Here is a 9958-nt window from a genome sequence, read left to right on the forward strand (position 1 = left end):
TCGGATTACAGATTGTATAATACTGTAGACATAAAATCCAAATAAATATTAGTATCAATATTTATAAAACAATGCCAATCAGATAAGGAAAGCTCAATATACGACATAGAGCAATAACATAAATGTAAATGAAAAATTCTGAATTAAATTATGTACAAATTACAACTAAATTTATTGTTTGACAAAAGAGCAAAAAAATTTTTCCTTAATCCATGGATTTGCAATGAATTGCACATCTCCGGTGAGATGAACAATTCACTAAAATTCCATGGATTAAGGAAAAAACTTCAAAAATGTACTCCTTGTACAAACAATAAATTTTGCTGTAATTCTACATAATTTAATTCATAATTTTAATTTACACACACACACACACACACACACACACACATATATATATATATATATATATATATATATATATATATATATATATATATATATATATATATATATAGGGTGACCCAAAAAAATGGGCCCCAACTCTAATTAGGCCCCGTTTCTTAGTATTTTGTCCGAATGAAATGAAACTTTGGTCATAACTAGTTTATTATATTCAAAGCATCACATCAAAACACTGGGGTCTTTTTTTTCTCTGTTCTACAGAATATGTTCTAGATGGCCTCCATTTAGCTTTTGTTTTGTTTCTTTTGGGGTCACCCTGTACTCGTGAGCAAAAAAAAAAAAAATGGGCTAAACAAATTCTTTACATTTTATTGCACTAAAAGTTATATTGAACAAAGAACAATTGAACAGGGAAACTTAAATGAGACTAATAACACAGAACAAGACATTTACTTTAATAAATGCTTAGGGTGGAATCGCATTCCTTTTTGATTTCTTTAAAAGTTCAATCCTTTTAGAAGTGCTCTCAACCAAAATGCTATTCCATTCGCTTTGCACAGCTTACCACAGTTTGTCATTGTTCGAAAAAGTTCTTTCATCCGATGCACGAGATATTATAGATCAAATATTCTCGATTGGGTTTAAATCGAGGCTTTGACCTGACCAAAATATCATATTAATTGAATTATAAGAAAACCATTTTGTGACTTTAGCAGGGGCATTATCATGTTGAAAACATTGTTCTGAGATAGTTCCAGCTTCTGGATACTTGGTAACAGTCCCGTTTCTAATATTCGAATGTATTCCTTTGCATCTAATAAGTTCTCCAACTCCTGCCGCAGTAAAAGTTCCCTATACCATTATCTCTCCATTCCCATGAAAATCTTTCTCCAATTGTTCGATTGCACCATTCGGGAGCATCAATAAAAAGACAAAATCTTGATTCATCTGACCAGAAAACATTTTTGAACGAGTCTGTATCTTTCTTGCCATAATACGAGAAAAATCTTTTTCTATCATTGATGTTCTTCTTAGATAAAAATGGCTTCATTGCACACTTTTTAGAAGAAAATCCCTTTTTTTTTCATTCGTCTACATATTGTATATCTAAAAAGAGAATTTCCAGCCCCTGTTTTGAATTCTTTGGTATGGTCAACATAAATTTTATTTCAATCCTTCAAAACAGTTAATTTAAGCCTGTGGTCGTCCTTCAAAATGAATACTCTAGAGCGACCAGATCCAGATTTCCCTTTTACTAAGCGTTCGACTCCGAACTTTTGCCCAATTCACTTCATTACAGAAAGAGATGTTTTCACATTTTCTTTTCTTAAAACATCAAAAATCTGCGTGTAAGTCATTTTGGACTGCTTTAATCCTGCAATTCAGGATTAACGAAAAGATTGATAAGAAACTTTAATATATATGCATTCGTATATATTTTTATATTGTTTTTATTCTTCATTATATATATATATATATATATATATATATATATATATATATATATATATATATATACATACACACACACACACATAAATTGTTTATGTAAAAAATATACCAGAAATTTCAGAGGCGTATATATGTATATATACTTGCATTTAAATAATTTGTATTTTATCTCTCACATTTACGATCGAGCACTTAAATGATTATTTTTTCATTTCTTTTCAACGTATCTTGACGCTTTGTATATATATATATATATATATATATATATATATATATATATATATATATATATATATATATACATGTGTGTGCGTGTGTGTGTGGGGGGGACTATAATAAATTGCAGTTTCATTTAATGCCGTAACCAGCAAATTTTAGCATTGCTATAAATATAATTTGCTCATTTCTTTTTGTCCTCTGATAAGAAGAATGGCATTCTTTGAAACTTCCCGTATTATGGACTTTGTAAATTGATTTTTTTTTTTTTTAGTATTAGGTCGAACAATAAATTGATTGTTAATTTCAACTTACAGTTTTAATCTCTTGTGGATTCATAGAAAATGTATAGCTTACTTATCATGAGTATATTTGGATACTACCATTATGCTCTATTCGCGTAGTGAGAAATACTCAAATAAATACTGAATATATATACGTAATATATCACAGTATATTACAATATTATGATATATGTACATACATAATTAAAAGTATGTGTGCGCACCTGTGTGTGTGTTTGTGTGTGTGTGTGTATGTGTGTGTGTGAGTGTGTGTGTGAGGATAAAATTGACGATATATCATAAAATGAGATGCGGGGTGGGGATAATGTTTGTGGAAAAAGACAAAAGCAAAATAAATCAAGTACAAGAATTAACTATCGAAAAACGATAGTTTTACCGGTTGCGTTGTGATTTACGAACATCTTCTGAAAGCGTCATTTATAGAAGATGTCCGCTAATCCGACTAAAGCCAGTCAAGCTGTCACCTCAGATAAGTTATTCCTGTGTTTAATTTGTTTTTCCTTTTGTCTTTTTACAAATGTGTGTGTGTGTGTGTGTGTGTGTGTGTGTGTGTGTGTGTGTGTGTGTGTGTGTGTGTGTGTGTGTGTGTGTGTGTGTGTGTGCTTACAAGGTTATCCGTCAGCATGAATAGCTTATATAAGTGATGACCGAATTGTGTTCTCGCTATTCTCCTGGACCATTGTGTTGAAACTGATCCGAATTAGAACAACGAACATGTGTTTCAACGTAGCTTTATATCAGACCAGATTGCAAAGTATTACAAGACGCACGTGACTCTCTTCCTATGCCAGGCACATTTAAGCAAGCAAGATGTCAAGCAAGAAATAGTTTCCTTTCAAGAGGACAGTTAAGTCTGTATTTAAGCTTCTTTTATAATTTATGTAATAATAATAATAATAATAATAATAATAATAATAATAATAATAATAATAATAATAATAATAATAGAAGATACAACGGATAACAGTAATTAAAACGGCTGAAATAGTAAGGAAAACTCTTGAATGCGGAGACTAACACAAATACATGAGCGTCAGTCACAAACTGAACATGCAAAAAATACTATACATGTAAAACACAAAGGGACATCACATGGAAACCCCTTGCGCCCCTGGATCCCTCATTTTTATTTTATTTTTCTCTTTTGTGTGTGTCACCAAAAACTGACGCCACACAAAATAAGCGAGGAGGGTCAAGGAGGATGGAAAGATCCAGGAGAGAAAACACTGGCCAGACCTCCGCTGGATGAGTGCTAAGAGGACTGGGACCTTTGAGAAGATTTTACAACCCAAATTTCAGTGAAGACTAGTGGTTGCCGTCAATGAGAAATCAATGGTAAGCGGCTGTTACTACAAAGCAAATTCATCTCCAAAGGTTATCGGAAGAGGTGAGTACTGGAAATCTGGGAAGACGTGTTATCACATAGACTTCGGAAAACACCACAGGTTATTCTTAAAGATACTCTTTAGTTATGGCTTGTATAACTACTCCTAGTGAGTAAATAATACTAGAAACAATACTAAAACATTTTGAAAAAAGAATGGGGGAGATTGAAATGAGAGGAATGGTTGAGAAAATACAACATATAACAATAATGAAAACTCTTTAAAGTGGAGATTATTAATAACACACATGAGCTACAGGCACAAGCAGGACATACAAAAAATGATACAGGTGTAAAACACAAAATAAACATCACATGGAATCATAAAAACTGAAACTGTATAATTATGAGTTAACTCTCCCATCCTGCGTCTCTGCTCCCTCTTCTGTTGTGTTTTCACCATAAACTAGCGCCACACCAAATAGGTGAGGCGGGTCAATGAGGATGGAAAGACTGAGTAGAAAAAAGCACTGGCCAAACCTCCTCTGGATGAGTACAAAGACAAAATTCCAGTGAAGACCAATAGTCGCTGCCAACTAGAAATCAATGGTAAGCGTCTGTTGCGATAATGCAAATTCATATGAAATAGTTATCGAAAGAGGTGGAGAATACTTGAAATGCGGAGAGACTTGTTGTCATTCACACTCCAGTGAACACCAGAAGTTGTTCTCAAAGAGAAATCTTTGATGATAACATGGGTGACTACTCATTGTGAGTAAATAATAATAATAATAATAATAATAATAATAATAATAATAATAATAATAATAATACTCTGAATAACCCTCCTTTGATCAAGACTGGAACTTATCTGTGATACCTAAAATATGTACAATGAAAAGAGCTGAAATATTAAGGAAGACTCTTGAATGCGGAGACTAACACACACGAACCAAAAACGTAAACCAGACGAACTGCTAAAGAGACAAAACATGAAGCGCTACATGAAACCAAGAACATTGAAGCTGCATATTTATAACTTCTACAACCCCACCCCATCCAACATTACCACATCAGTTCCCACCCCCCACCCACAAAAGAGTGAGACCGAATAGCCAAGTAGTCGAGGAGGAATTTATCAAAATATGGAAAAAATATTTATCAAAATATGGGAAAAAAGATAAATAAAATAATTAACCAATGATAAAAAAAAAACTTTACAAATTGTTCAAAACCAGTTAGACTAAGTTATCCCTGAAGATGAATCCTGAAGGATTAGAAAATACTCGGACTTATTATTCCTTTCAGATGTGAAGACTGTTATTCGGAAGACGGAAAGGATCGAAAATAGAATTCATAGACAAAAACTTCTATTTTATTTCATGAAATATGCCATTGCGAAAAAATACTGCCTCTCTCTCTCTCTCTCTCTCTCTCTCTATATATATATATATATATATATATATATATATATATATATATATATATATATACTGTATGTGGATGACTATAATGCTCCCTATCTTGGGTTGAGTATATTGGGAAGTAATATACAAACTGCCATTAATGTATTAAGCGACGCTCTTTGTGTAAATAAATCGAGCGGAGGCATTTGGACGGTGTCAAAACATCGTTTATTCATTACCCACACAGCAGCAGCCATATAGCGTAATGGTGAAAAGACTTGACTGTCATTTGGGCGATCAGGTTTCGATCTTGGTTTTAGGCAGTTGCCTGTCTAGCCGCACTGATGAACTGTGAAACAGCGAAACAGTACTGTATATGGATGACTATATATATATATATATATATATATATATATATATATATATATATACACTTTTCCACACTTGAGAATGGGAGATATTCGAAATAGAATTACCAACAGAATGGGTTAATCAAGTAAAATACAACAATACTTAATGCTACAATGTCGTCATGCTTTATCAGAACTGCTACATTTAATTAAGCTTTAAACAATAAAACGAAAGAAGGTTAGGAAAAACTTTTAGCGATATTTGAAAGTATTTATGATTCATTATGTTTCGATTCATGCTTACATAATAAACAAATAATTATGTTTAAATACGTAATATTTATATCGCACCTGTTGTGTATGTTCCGGTGTCAATGTCTGTATTTATATCTACCTTTATGCCCATGTTTGTGTCTATGCACTGATGTTACTGTGTATATGCCCGTTTGTGTATGTATGTGTGTGTTCTAGTGTTACTGTGTATATGTGCGTCTCTACTTTCTGGTTCTTTTGGAGGACTCGGTTACGAGTATGCCTTTTTGCTCTGAAGGGTTTTTATTTTATTCACAAGGCACAACTTCGTGTCGCACACACTTCAGGTGTAACTATTAATACCCATTAATATACCCATGTTTGCTGCGGCAAACATGGGCTTAAAATACAGATTCAGGAAGGCATCTTGCAGCAAGTTGCCGATAAAACATTATGTGGAGCATCGCCTTGTCGCCTACCCGTCAAGCGAGTTTATATATAGACTAGCCGTTCAGCCCGGCTTTGCTCGGGCCCTATGTACTCTTCATAAGTTTATGTGCATATGTATACATATATTAAAAAGTTTGACTCATAACCAGGTAACCTACATCTAAAATTTCAAGTGTTTAGGCCCGAAATTGACGGAGGAGTTTGGTAGAGTCGGCAAAGTCAACTCTTTCAACTTTGACCTCTTGGCAGCCAAATTTTCATCCCAAAACTGATTAAAATGTTTGCTGCGTGTCTGAATACCCTTTATGTAAAATTTAAAATGTTTAGACCCAAAAATTAGCTGAATAGTTTGCTAGAGATTGCAAAGATCAAATGTTTTAAACTTTGATCCCTTGACAACCAAATTTTCGACCAAATTTTCGGCCAAAAAACGATTAAAAAACTTGCTCAATGTTTGAATACACTTTATATAAAATTTCAAATGGTTAGACCAAAAATTGGCTAAGTAATTTGGTAGAGACAGCAGAGGTCAATTTTTGTTAACTTTCACCCCAATTTTTATCCCTTAACCTTTATTGTTTTGGGCTCAAATCAAATTAAAAGTTTGATCCATGTCCAAGTAATCTACATCTAAAATTTCAAGTGTTTAGACCCGAAATTGGCGAAGGAGTTTGGTAGAGTTTTCAAATGTCAAATCATTGAACCTTTACCCCTTGACAGCCAATTTCACTTATATATATATATATATATATATATATATATGTGTGTGTGTGTGTGTGTGTGTGTGTGTGTGTGTGTGTGTGTGTGTGTGTGTGCGTGTGTGTCTGTGTGTGTGTATATATATATATATGTGTGTGTGTGTGCGTATGTGTGTGTGTGCGTGTGTGTGTGTCTAATTCGGGCTTTTTCAAGAGTAATGGTAAATGATGAGAGAATCAGTTATTTAGTGGGTATATATGCTAAGAGGCGGGGGGAGCGAATGTTTGTTTTTATGCAAATTATGAAATTATAAGCATATATAAAGTTTGCGGTAATTACAAAAAAACAATTTAACACATTATATTTGCGTTCAGAAGTGCTTTCTAGACTTATCTAATATCTAAAAAAAATTGTTGTAAATTTTTGGTAAGTGAAAAGAAATATGAATAAAAAAAATGCTTTTCTTTGTTTCATTATATAAATAGGGTGAGAAATGAGTGTGAATTCGATCAAACAACGTATTTTTTTATTTTTATTTTTATTTTACATTTTCACCCTAAACAAGACACAGTGCCACTTTGGTGTAGTGTACTACTATCAGGGGCATAAGTTGCAGGGATACTATGAAGGGAGTTGAGCAGCAAGATGTCTGTTCACATTAGACTTGAACTTCTGCATGTCAGTACAGTTGGGGAAGCAGGAACCCGGAAGGGAATTCCAACGTCTAGCAGTTCTGTGGAAGAAAATATTGGAGTAGAAGGCTTTCTTATATCTAGGGATCTCTACTGTGTAGGGGTGGGACTTTGCTAATTGTCGGGTTTGTTGGAGGTATTTACGTCGAGGGGGTACCAGGGTATCTAGTTCGTCGGAGCATCCCCCATTAAAATACTCGTAAAACAGGCATAGGTATGCAACATTTCATCGATGGGGCAGAGGTTGAAGCTTAGATGACAGTTCAGGACCTATCAGGTTAGCGACTCTCTTTTGAACCTTGTCCAGGACTGAGAGACTAGTAGCAGATGTATCGGCCCAAATGTGACAACAATACTCTATACATAGACGAATGGTGGCCTTGTAGAGTTACAGGATACTTTCAGGCGTAAAAAAATTTCTAGCACGGTAGAGTGAGCTCACCTTTCTCGCAATAGCCGCGGCAATGCCCTCGATGTATCTGTTCCAGCTCATGTTCCCTGTGAACGTTTAGCCGAGGAGTTTGAAAGAAGTACTTTCAGGTAATGTATCTTTAGTCATAACTATTGGTGGTTGGGGAGATTTCTTGTAATTATTAAAAGAAACGCGCTTAGTCTTGGCAGCATTGAACGTTACCATCCATATTTTCACCTCATTTCACTACAGACTGGAGGTCGTCTTCTAGGGTTTCCGCAATTGCCTCGGATATGTGCTCATTCGTTTTCTCCTCGTGCCTATAATAGAGTGTGAAGTCGTCAGCAAATATACTCATCTCAGAGACTAATTTATCAAGGAGGATATTTATGAGTATCAGGAATAATAAAGGTCCAAGGATTGACCCCTGAGATACACCCGCATTTATATAATATTGTTTAGGTGTACGATCATCGAGAAGAAACTGGATTCTTCTCTTATTTAAGAAGGATTTAATTATGTTAAGTATTCGTCCAGTAATACCATAGGATCTGATTTTCATGAGAAGACCATCGTGCCATATCCTGTCAAAAGCCTTAGATATGTCTACTAGATATATCTAAGGCTTTTGGCAGGGGAGGGGGTCACTAGCCTAGATATATATAGGGCCACTGCCCCCTTCCCCTGCCTTATCAAGTGCATGATATATAAGTTCAAAGATTATACTTAGATTATCTGCAGTAGAACGGGCTTGCCTAAATCCATATTAATAGTCGGACAGAAGTTTAGCATCTATAAGGTGGTGGACTATAAGTTGATTAATTATGAACTCAAATATTTTTGCGAAGAGAGGGATAAGGTTAATGGGGCGATAATTTAATGGGTCAGTTCTTTCGCCAGAATTCTTGTAAACTGGTACCACAGAAGCAGTTTACCAGCAATCAGGAAAGCATGATTTGTTGTATATACTGGAATTTTTCGGTCTATACCTACAATTAACCATTCCGTCAGGTCTGATACTATAGAGGACACATAATTTTTAAACATGGAACGCAGAGGTAGATCTGATATAAATGAATCGAAGCTATCCCAGTCAGCCTTAGAGTATCGATATACTGTACGATGGAGAGGTGCGTCTGAGGACTTACTATATTTCATTTTTATCTTAACTGATAAATAAAGGGGAGGGGTACCTATTCAGTCCTGGTCGACGACCTTCCTAGAGACTCGAACAAATTACCGGTTTACAAACTAAAACTGCTTTCATGCTTCTTCTTTTTTTCTTTTTTCTTTTTTTTTTTTTTTTGCATATTAGCCAGGTGCAAAGGTGCGGTCACAGGGACTCGACAGAAAAACCCAGTGTTTGACCTTGTTTCCTGACTAGGACAATGAATGCCGTTCCTTACTCCCGCCTAATCCCCACCCCCTAAAACTAGGCATCTTGTGAGTGCTTGAGTGCTATATATGCCAATGCAATTGGACTGGACTGCTTTTATCTCATGGTTTGAAAGTTCATCTCGCTGCAGTATTCCGACTAACAGTACAGAAGGTCTAACTCTTTTGTAGCGCTTACAGCAGCTCCTCCATCATCAGTTATATAATATTGGGATGCTTTTAGTACCATGTCACGCATAGAAATGGACCCTGCACCAATTTCCAGTGAGCTTTCCCGAGGTCACAATCCTATAGATGAAGAGCCGGTTGATAGTCTACTTGTATTGGGTCTTTGGTATTCTACATATTCACTTTGGCCAGCACCTCTCACTCTAAGACTAAAACTACTAAATAAAATAATAAAATAAAATGGCAGTTCCATCAAAAAATGGAATCATCCTAGTCGTAAACTCAAACAAAACCAATTTGCCTCCTCCCGTAAGGCTTGTATTTACAAATATCTGCGGGCTTAGAAGTAATTTAGATGATTTTGAATTATTTATCCTAGCAAACTCCTCGGATATCTTAGCGCTAAGCGAAACTAACCTGCACTTCTCTATCGTCTCTAACCAGTTTAACATGCCTGGTTATCTTCCACTTTGCCGTAAGGTCACAGACAGA

Source organism: Euprymna scolopes, chromosome 9 (assembly GCF_053919585.1).
Source record: "Euprymna scolopes isolate OS-2025 chromosome 9, ASM5391958v1, whole genome shotgun sequence".
In the NCBI taxonomy this organism is placed as follows: domain Eukaryota; kingdom Metazoa; phylum Mollusca; class Cephalopoda; order Sepiida; family Sepiolidae; genus Euprymna; species Euprymna scolopes.